General features: G+C 54.5%; 1 long non-coding RNA gene across 1 annotated transcript; it reads right to left on the bottom strand.

Moving 5' to 3' along the window:
* Positions 1-665: 665 nt before the first annotated feature.
* Positions 666-2,319, bottom strand: LOC130253112 (uncharacterized). Its single transcript, XR_008840518.1, has 3 exons — positions 2,254-2,319; positions 1,877-1,922; positions 666-763 (listed from the first exon to the last, which is right to left on the bottom strand). It is a non-coding gene; the product is annotated as an uncharacterized LOC130253112 (long non-coding RNA).
* Between the last annotated feature and the right edge of the window lie 8,852 nt (positions 2,320-11,171).

The following is an 11,171-nucleotide window of genomic DNA, read 5'->3' as shown; positions in this document are numbered from 1 at the left end:
ATCCCCCTTTCCTGACCCTTACCCCACACCTATCCCCTCCCAACCCTGCACCTCCCCTCTGCAGGAAGCTGGGAGAAGGTGATTTTATTTGGTGAGAAGCATTTCAATCAGATAATTACCTAATTGATTTTGCTTAAAAATAGAACGTGCTAGAAGCGCTTTACAGGGTTTTTATTTTTTCCTCTCCAGTTTTGTTTTGTTGTTAATAAAACCTTCCTGCAATTTAGAGATAAAAGCACTGGGCTGGAACTCTTCAGCTTCCACAGCCATTCAGCAGTGCCCTGGTCACCCTGCCCCACATACAGGCAATCCAAAGCCTTTGGGATCAGGCTGGAAGGCACAGATCTTCCTTAGAGCATTGCCTGGATGCCTCCCCTGGGTGCTCAGGGGGACTCAGTTGAGACTAAGGCCAGTTTTTGGGGCTCCTTCAGAGGGACAGGGGAGGATCACAGAAAGTCCCCCCAGCAGTGACCCAACACATTGACTGTGCCCAAGGGCACCTGTCCTGTGGGGCTATCCAGGCCAGAGAGCTGCTCTCACCTGCAGAGCCCAAACCAGGGCAGAGGAGCCCTGTGGCCCTCAACCACCCCACACCCCATGGCCCTGGGGACACCTCAGAGTCCTGGGGAACCACAGAGGAAGGCAGGGCAGGACTTACTGGGTCTGTCTCGCCGACCGTCACCTGCTCTGAAAATCGGACTTTGGCAGGGTTGGACCTCAGCTTCGCCTTCTTGGCTGCACTGATGAAAGCAGATTTGGGAGACTGGAAAGAGAGCACTGGGTAAATCACCTGCCTGCCCTTGGAGCCACGGTGTGGGGAAGGGCAGACATGGGGCCCAGAGGAAACACCTCTGGAGCCAGTGTGATGATGGGGAGTGGGCAGCAAACCATGAAATAGGAAGGGTGGAAAGCAAATCCCCTTGGCTGTGGTTCCACAGCACTGCAGACAGGGACAGAACAATGAACAGCAGCCCCTGAAGTCACACCAGCACACATCAGTGTGGCAGGGAGGCTGCACCCCACTGAGCACCTGTGCCTGGCACCCCTTGAGCTCCAGCAGACATCAGCCAGATCTTGTTTGGGGGCACTGGCACCAGCTGGATGAGAGAGATGAACCCCTTTGGATGTGGGTTTGCAGCCCCAGGGAGATGGCAGGACCCCAAGCATCCCTGCAGGATGTTCTGGTGGCAGTGCCTGCACACACCCCAGCACAGAGACAGCTGTGCCACAGAGCACAGCTCTGATGTGTCTGATGGTGCCAGCACCAGCTGAGCTGCCTGTCCTGGCTGGTGGCTCCAGCCAGGAGCTTTTTTGGAGTGTGGCACATGCCCCTGCTCCTGACAGAGCAGCGCTGGGTGGGGGCATCTCCTTCCCAGAGAGGAGAGGAACACTGGGGAGTTCTCACACTTCTTTCCCAACATCAAAGACTCGGTGAAGCACAAATGGTGCCTCTGGTGTGACAGCTCACTCTGCCCCAGTGCACCATGCCATGGTGCCAGCAGCATCTCCAGCCCTCCCAGCTCCCCAGGGACTCCTGAGCCAGCAGCGACCCCTCCCTGCCACCTCTGGCACCATGGGTTACTCCATCAGACACACCTGATGTCCTCAGCAGGGTTTGGGAATATTTTTCCTCCCTCCCTCCTGGTGACAAGGATGGGGAGATGGCTGCATACCCACTGACACCCCAAGGGGCTGTGGCAGTTCTCAGACCTGACAGCTTGGAAGAGTCTTGGGGTGGTGGGACATGGTCCAACAAATCAGCTGAGACTCCTGAGTGGTCTCCCAGGGTCTCCAGGGACCCCACCTCAGACTTCAAAAGGGCTTTTCACCCCTGTCCCAGCTCCCCTGGAGCAGGCCATGGCCCTGCCAGTCTCACCTGGTGGGTGTGCAGGACCGTGAGGATGATGAAGTCCTTGGCTTTCCTGTGACAGAAAGGAGAAATGAAGATGGATGGGACCTTATGATGATGGACCACAACATGGGCAACTGAGAGCACATCCCACCCTTCCCAGCCCAGTGATGGCTGGGACCTTTGTGGGCTCCTTGACAACATGGCTGTGGATACTTTCCCACTTCTTGGCCAGCTGGGAACGACTATGGCATTTGCTCCAAGGCACTCCCCCTGCTCAGGCTGAGAATTCCCCACCCCAGCAGTGACTGGGTGTGCACTGACAGCCCAAGGCTTTGTTAGGGGAACAGCAGCCTGGCATGAGCCCTTCCCCAGAGGAGATGAGGCACAAGTGTTGTCCTCACCTGACAAGCTCGATGAATCTCTCTCTGGGGGCTTCACTCACATCCTCATCGTTGATGGCCAAGATCTGGTCTCCTGGCAGGAGTTTATCCTCAGAGGGGCCGCCTGCCAGGAGAGAGGGTCAGGGCCAACCCAGGCATCCCGGAGCTGCGGGGTGGAGGGGAAGCAGAGGGTCCCAAGCATCCCCAAAGCATTGTGTGTGGCTGTGGAGGGCAGCCTGCAGGCCCAGCAGAGGGGACAGGAGAGCCCAGGGCGGGGTCCCAGCAGGGGGAAGCGCCGCTGCGTTTCCTGGCTGAGTCCAGGAGCACTGCCCACACCCTACCTGCTGCCACTGACCGCACCACCACCGGCCTCTCGCTGCCGGCCACGAAGCCGAATCCGAGGAGGGGGTGGCGCTGGAGCGTCACCTGTCGGAGCGTGGCCGCAGGCAGCTGCCCACATTCCATATCATCGCCACCGCGCCCCTCCGGCATCACATGGCTGCGCTGCAAGCACAGCGGGGAAACAGGCTCAGGCTCCCGGCACATTTGAAAGAGTTTAATAAAAGGCAGTAAGAGACAATGAAGCAAAAGGTTACAATGGCCGAGTGCTTGGCATTCTGCCAAGAGCACACCTTAACTCAGAAAACACTTAGTTAAATGCATCAACATGTTGCATATTCATAGAGCATTATTCAACCAACCTGTAAACCAACATTTTTTTACTTTTTAAACTTTTTTTCCTTGTGGATCCTTCTTGTCAGTGCACTCCCTGATAACGGATATCAATAAATCCTTTCCCTGGAGTTCTGGTGTTGTCAGCCCTGTGTTCATCCAGATAGGATAATCCAAGAATGTGAAGGATTTTCTGATTATCGTTTTACCATTATCTGAGTTAGTTACATGAACAAAAGCTTTTTTACATCACCATATTACAGTCCAAAAAACCCCATATCTATCACACTACTATTTCTAAGTTTTGTTAATAGCACTAAAAGAAACTATATTCCTTCAGCAAACTTTCCCAACATTACACACATAGCATTCATTTTAATATTTGCGAAAAGCCAATAATATAATATGTACTTATAACACAGGGACAGGCTGTAACCCCACCACACAGCCCTGCCTGTCACACCCAGGCCTGCAGGGCAGCCACAGTGCACCTGCAGGGCTCCCAGCACTCTCAAACCTTCCTGGGACAGCCACAGCCCTGTCCTCCCAGCACAGCAGTGCTGTTCTGTCCCTGCCACAGCACCAGCAGCTCAGGCAGGGGCACACCCGTGGAGATGCCACACACCATCCTGTCCCAGCACCTCACCATCCCTGCCCCAGCACTGCCCTTCACAAGATGGCAGATCTGTGAAGGGTTAACTGCTGGTGGTGTGGCTCTGGCCATTCCCTGAGGGATGGCACTGCCATGAGGGTCAGGGGAGACAGCCAGAGAGAGCTCTCTCTGCCATTCTGCAGAGCTTTAAGAGCAAACTCAAGGGTTATTCATGTTGGGTAACACAGCTCAACAATATCAGAGATAAGTGAAAACAAGTTTAGCCAATCTAAAAGCTGGGATTAAGGCAGGCTCAGCTGTGCTGCTACAACCAAATCTCCACCATCAGCCCAGGGACTTCTCAGAGGGGAGACAACCAGAAGAGGGGAAGATCCAGCCCAGGGCAAGGTCACATCAAAGCTGCCCCTGGCATCCCAGAGCAATGGCAGCATGGCTCCAGGCTGTGAGCCTGCTATGGAGGAGCAATCCCAGCACCACGGGATGGACACAGAGCCCAGCACAGACGGCAACACGCACAGCCCAGCCAGAAAAACAAAGTGCTGAACGTGCTGTTGTTTCTGTGCTGCTCATTGCTTGTTCCTGTCCAGACTATTTAGTCTATTTAAAAGAGATCCTTCCTGGCCTTTTAACAACACACCAATTGTCCCATCTCTTATCAGTTTAGGATTTGATGCATCATCCATCTAATGCTATCTGTCTGCATTTCTGACACCCCTGCCCACTCCCACCTGCTGCAGAGCCAAGAGGGACAGCACGTGGGGCTGGAGGGGACAGCAGGTCCTGGCAGCTCCACACCAGCACACAGTGCCTGGGGCTTGAGGATATCACTGCCAGGAAAGACAGCCCTGTGCCGAGCCTGATGCCACCCAAAACCCTGTAAGGGAGGATGCCATGTCTGCCATGAGAGCTCTGAGCACCAGGTGAGTCAGCCCAGGGTGATGGGATGCCACCACAGCCGGATGACCCATTCCCCGTGCCAGCTGGCTGGGTGCTGGTGGCTTTCCCCTCCCACATGGCTGGAGGAGAAAACAGTGAGGCCTGGGGAAAGGAAGGGGTGAGGAGCAGCAGGGTCTGGGCACGGGAAGTGCCGCACCCATCAGTGCTCCCTGCAGGAGCAGAGCCAGCTCCATCACCAGGAGAGTGCAGCTGCAGGGAAGAACAGGCCAGACCATCTCCCCAGTGACTGTCTCTGTGCTGCCTCATTAGCTGCTCTGCTACTCCCATGAGCATTCAAAAGAACAACAGTAACAACCACAAGAAAAAGAATCACGCGATTCAGCCAATTTTCTCAAACAAACATTATCCGGGGCCATTGTGTGCGGCTGAAAAGGCGACTGAATACAGCACTGCGTCTCCACACGCCTGGCATGGCCAGGGAGAATGCCAGGGATGGAGCTGGCTGCCACAACAGCAGTCACCGAGCTGCTGGCTTCCCAAGGGACACTCTGATCCCACCCATGCTGCCCACAATCCCAGCCCCTCCATCAGATGAACACAGGATGAGCAGCAGCATCCCAAGCACTGCGATGCCTCGGAGCTCAGGGGAAACAGAGGCAGGGGTTTGCTCACCAAGTCACAGCAAAGTGAGTCCCAGATGTGGCCCCAGATGTGTCCTTCTGTGTGCAATGGGGGGTCAGGGTCACCCCCACCACACCCCACAGAACCACAGCCGGTGACAGCCTGGGGATGGGGACAGCAGCATCTCCCCAAATTACCATCAGAATTGGTCAGCCGGGAAATCTTTGCAGCTTTAACAGACAAAAGGAAAGGAAAGCACACCTCACTTCAGCCACAACCAGCCTGCCACGCAGCGTCAAAGGGAAGAGAGAAATAAAGAGATGGATACTGACAATAAAACTCCTTTACCGGCCTCTTAAGCTGCTCCTCTCCTGATAAGACTCGGACGCTGCAGAAGCATTACCAGGAAATTAAATAAAAGAGGACGAGTGTCCTCATAAGCAGGACTTATCCACTGCTGGAGAAGCAGTAATATGCTCAGCAGCAGGTACAACATGCCTTCTCCAGGCTGTGCCTCTGAACGTCCTCCCTGCGGCAGCGCTCCCGTGCCAGGCTTGGGGATTAACGTGTGCTCATCCTGGACCACAGCAGAGGTCAGAGAAAACCAGCAGCAGCAATGGGTAAGGTAGCTCTCTCCTTAATTTGCTGTACCCAAGGAGCCTGTTTTTTTTGTGTTCCTTCTTTTAATTTCTGGGCAGAGAGCTGCACTGGGTGCAAAGCTCACGGCCTCGCTCTTGCAGCAGGGAACTGAGGATATGAAGCAATCCCTGGAGCTCAGCAGCTCTGGTGCCATCAGCGGCACCCAAACCAAGCCTCACCCTGGGGCCACACTGCTTGGGGAACACCCACCACCACCTTGAAGGGCACAGACCAGCACTGACCCCATCCCACTGCAGGGAGCACATGGCTGTTTATGTCCATGTCCCACCCTGCCATGTCCTCACCTGCCTGCTGACCACCCCTAGCCCAACAGTCTGCTCTGCATCCCCTTCTGTCCTCAGGACCACCACGGCACAATGTCATTGGAAAACAGTTCAGCACAAAGTAAAAAGATTTATCAGGAGAAACCTCACTGTGCCCAGCAGCAGCAGGAGCCTACCACAGACACACCCCTGTGGGAGTACCTCGACTGACCTGGCATGAAGATATCCCACTCCTGAGGCTGGGGCACTCATCTGCTGTGCTCAGAGCTGACTCTGATCTGGTCACACTCTGCCACTCAACGTAAGAGAGACATCAGCTCTCTCCAGTCATTGCCCATCATGATACACCCATCACCATGGGATGTGCCTTCAGCTTCCTGAGCACCTTCAGACCTCCCTGCCATGGAGCAGGGCTGGGCACAGAGCCCTCATCCCCCCCAAACAGACAAAGGCAGAACAAGAGTTACTCCAAAAGCTGACACAAACATTTTTAATTTCCTACCGCAATAAATCTCTGCTCCCTCTGAGGACTGATTTTCTGCCTTTGCTCTTAATGCTGACTGGCCATCTGCCACCAAAACAAACCAGTACCACCTGCCTGGGAGGAATGATGGTCTCCATCTACCCAGGACACTCACACCATTTCCAACTGCCTTTAAACAAGTGGCACCAGGTGAGAGCACTGTGCAGCCCAGGAAGGGCTCACAGCTCAGCTCTGGGGTGGGGAGTGCCTATGGGGAGGTCTTTCTTGTCCCTTCTGCAGAGGGGCACATTGCAGGGGTGGGTGCCAGCTCTCCTCCCCCTTCCTCTGCTGCTGTGAACAGCCCAAGAACAAAGAGAGCCTGTGGATTCCTGCCTCTCCTCCTGCAAAGCCGTGCCCGGCTCCTCCATCTGCCAGGCTGCAGTTGGTGAACGGCTTGTGAGGCATGTGGGATCCTGAGCACGTGTGGCAGCGGCAGGAAACGCCAGGAACCGGCCAAGAAGTGTTTTTATGGGGAACATATGGCAGCTCCAGCCTCACAGCCCAGTCTCCATCTCAGAGGGAGCCCTGGGGCTGCCAGGGCTGTGGGGACCAACAGCAGGACAAAGCAGAGCAGGCAAAACTGCCTGGCATGGAATCCACCACAATGTGCATCTCTGCTACACCAGTCCTGCATCTGTGCCCAGCAGCCAGCTGGGCACCTTGGAAAATGCCATTTAGCCCACATTTAGGTGTCAGACACCCCCAGCACGGGCAAACAGATGCTGTTCTTCCAGAGCACTGAGGAGCTGCTCAGCCACATAGACCCTGACAGGCTGGTAATGCTGCCCCTGCTCTGGCAGTGTTTCACAGCTGAATGAAGCAAGGAGAGCTGCACTGAGGGGTGCCAGCCTGGCTGGGACCAACACAAGGGCAGCAGAGTAACCCTGCCCTTGATGGGCGAGGTCCTTCATGGACCCAGCCTGGAGAATGCAGCCTGCATAAGGCTCTGCCATACAGCTTGACCCTCTGTGCTCCAGCTTGGATTTGCTGTCAATATTGGGAAGCAGTTTAAAATCAGCAGAGCTCCCCAAAGGGGTTAGCTCTGCCACTGGTGCTGGCTCTGTCCTGAGCTGGCAGGCAAGCTGGGTATGCTGCTGGTACCCTGGCACCCGTCTGAGGGCACAAATACTCCTGGCTTTCAGTGCAGACAGTGAGCAGGGTCCAGCAGAGCTGCTGGAGAAGCTCATGAGCAGCCAAAGGCAGCTGTAAATAACAGAGCAGCAGCCGCAGCCTGGCTCTGGGCAGCAGCTGCAGCCTTCTGCTGCTCAGCCTGCAGCTTTTTAAATGGTCCTGACACCTCACCTAGAGATAAACACAGGCAGAGGGGCCAGGTGGGTTGGGGCTAGTTGGAAATACTAGGACCTGTTATATTTTGGGGGTGGCAGAGATGGACTTATTGCCCCTGGCAAAGGAGTGGAGCCAGCTCAACAAGGTGCTGGGGGCAAGAGGGGTCCAAAAATCCTTAAAGTAACGATACCAATTACAAAATAATAGAGTACAAGCATGGCTAACAAAGACCCTGTGTGTCACCACAACCTCCAGCCACGCTCAGGTCACCAGAAAAAACTGCTTCTGCACAGGGAGAGGCTGTCCTGAAACAAGCCCTGTGAGACACAGATGCAGCACTGAGAATCTGAAACTTAGCCTGTATTGCACCTTCCACAGGCAAACACACAGATACTGCCTTCCCCAGTAAGACCTGGGAAAAAGGAGAAGAGGCCCATGATGGTCCCAGAAAGCAGCCTGACACTGGGCAGGGAGCTGGCACTGCATGAGGACTGGAAGGCACCTGTGGAAGGAGGTTTGACATGTGGAAAAGGCAGCACTTTGCCATGCAGAAGCCAACTAATCCCAGGAGCTCCCTGCCACAGGATGCTGGGGAGGCTGGAAATTCCACTGGGTTTGAAAAGCAATTTCCCAACACTAAAGCCAGAGGCCTCCACAGTTTCTGTGCTGTAGGTTGCCAGATCATGGGAGAATTTACACCAAGAGCTGTCTGATCAATGTGCAGCCGGAGAGAGGACCTGAGCCCACCCTGCTGCACAGTGCATGGGCATGGGCTGCCAAAGGGGCACAGTGTGCCAGAGGTGGGACCCCAGCTGCACGTGCCCCAGTGTGCCATGGATCCTTCATGAGGCCCTCAGGGTCAGGGCAAGCACTCAGCACTTGCAGGAGTGAAGGATGCTGAGTGTGAGATGATGACAACCTCCAGGTTGCTCCCTCACACAGCCTGGCCATGCCTGCACAAATCTGGGACAGGCTGGGGTGCTGTGGAACCTGTCTAAATGCCCCCCAAAGACAGTGGGTTCCCTCATTTGTGCAAGCTTCCACCACATTACAAACATCATTGTCCTCCAAATTGTTTTAAGCTATTACAAACACCATCCTTCTCCACCAAATTGTTTGAACCAGGGGCTACCATTCAGGTAAAAATTTCTCTTTCAATCTTTCCTATGATTTTTGGCCGTTTAAGGGATTTTTGTTCTCCCCAGCTTGAGAAGAAGATCAAAGCACAATCCTTTAGCAATAGGATCAGGCCCAGAAGGCTCGTGCTCCTGACTCAGCCAGCAGCAGGCAGAGGACCACGGGGCTGCTGGAAAAACTGAGCAGAGCTGGAGAGCCTGGGCTGCAGAAGAGGGACTGAGACAGGCAGGACTCTAACAAATCTGCCTGCACTGAGAGGGGGGTGTGAGGAGGAAAGCCTGTCTCCTCTCTAGTGCATTGAGAACATGCCCTGAGCACAGGCTGCAAAGCCACACTGTGGAACAATTTTTTTTAGGGTATCTTTCTTTACATTTGGGGATGCCCAAGCAGCTGGGCACTAATCTAGGGCCAGGGAGAAATTGGTTTCCAGCTCCTCCTCTGCCACCACCTGCTGTGGTGACCATGGGATGTTACCTTGGTCCTCTCCTCTGTGGTATCCACTGGTGCCAGCAGGCAGGAGCCCCCCCTCCCTCAGCCAGGCAAGACTCTGAGGGATTCGTGTCTTTTGTGAGGACTACAGAAATACAATAAACAGGCAGTCAACACTGGTATAAAATGAGATGAACACATAAGAGGATTAATCAGAGAAAAGGAGCAATAGAATAGAATTTGCAGTGTTTTTCTCTATTATTTGTGTGATGCTCAGCTGCATGATGAGGGTTTGGAGTGATACCAGTTCTCCACCACAGCCTGGCTACTCTCAGCCTGTCCGTTACTGCTGCAGTTTTAACTCAGGAGATCTTTGTATTTTATTAACTTTGCTTTCTGGTGGTACTGAATGCAAACACCCTTGGCCCCTCGGGGAGGAGAGGGATTACACCAGCCCCAGGTGCTCCTGTACCTCTCATGCTGGCATGGGCAGCTCGAACCCAAACTGAGCCTTTCCTGTGAGAGCCCCTCAGGACAAGGTCTGGCTGCTGCATGGCACAGCAGCTGCTCTCCACAGCAGGAGAATGGCTCCCCCCACACCTGCGTGGGCACCACCTTGCTCCAGCAGGTTTGCAGGAGGAGAAATTTATGGCTGCATATAAAGTTCAGGGGGGAGTTAAATAAGGCAGGAGATTTACACATCCTTTACATTCCATTAGCGAGCAGGCACAGCCTGCATCCCCTCCCAGGCATCAGTGAGGAAGATTCAAGGAGGCTGTCAGCCCTCCTCTCCCACAGCTGGCAGAGAGGCTTGAAAATCCAATCAAGCACTTTCCTCTGGGCCTTCAGGAACCCCAGGACTGTGGATTTACAGTGAGCAATTTCCTCAGTGGATGACTTGGACTCCTATCTCCATCCAGCAGAGCACAGAGCAGGGACCTGGGGGCAGGAATGCCAGGGGAGGCAGGACAGCAGGAGAGATAACACCGGCCCCAGCCCAGGCTGTGTGACAGCTCCTGGGTGCAGAGGGAGCCTGAGCTGGACTCAAAGCTCACCCAGCAGCTCCAGCCACCCACAGCCCTGCCCTGCCAGCCCATCCAGGGTGAGAGCTCACCTTGGCACAGAGCTGGCAAACACTGGAGCATTTCTGGTAGTTCAGTATTGGTGAGATGGTCCCCCAGGCTGGGACAGAACTGGCCCACAAGCTCACCTGTGGGGCAGCAGGGACTGTCCCACGCCCCCAGTACTGTCACCTGCTCATGGGAGGTGACAAACACAGCCTCACAGAGTCCCCCTCCACCCTGCCTTTCCTAGCATCCCTCTCTGTGCTCCAGGGCTTAGTAAAGCTCTTGAGCTGATGCAAGATAAAGGCAAAAACATTAAAAAGAGAGAATGCACAGGAGCAGAGGAGCCTTTGCGTGTGACGCTTCCAGCCTGGGGCTCCTGGCCTTTTTAGCAGAGAGGCTTAGTTTATACCTCTTTATAATCTCTTCATAATCAGCTCCCAGCTCTGCTGCCTGTGCCAGGGTGCCCCTGGGGGTGCAGGGCGAGGAGGGGACTCTGCAAACTGCAGAGTCTGTGCTCATGAGTGCAGTGTATCTCCCAGATGTATATATATATTTAGAGGCACACCTGCCCACGTGGACTCTGTTTTCAACACGTGGGTATACAAGTGTTGCTCAGAAGAAGCAGCAACATTGGAAGGCAGCACCTGTTTGTGGTACCTGGGGAAATGCTGCAGGAATAGAACCCCAGAATGGCCTGGGTTGGAAGGGACCTCAAAGCTCATCCAGTTCCAACCTCCTGCCATGGGCAGCAGCACCTTCCAGAAGACCAG

Source organism: Oenanthe melanoleuca, chromosome 4A, assembly GCF_029582105.1.
Source record: "Oenanthe melanoleuca isolate GR-GAL-2019-014 chromosome 4A, OMel1.0, whole genome shotgun sequence".
Lineage (NCBI taxonomy): Eukaryota > Metazoa > Chordata > Aves > Passeriformes > Muscicapidae > Oenanthe > Oenanthe melanoleuca.
The sequence above is the reverse complement of the archived record's forward strand: the minus strand, read 5'-3'. Positions and strand labels throughout refer to the sequence as shown.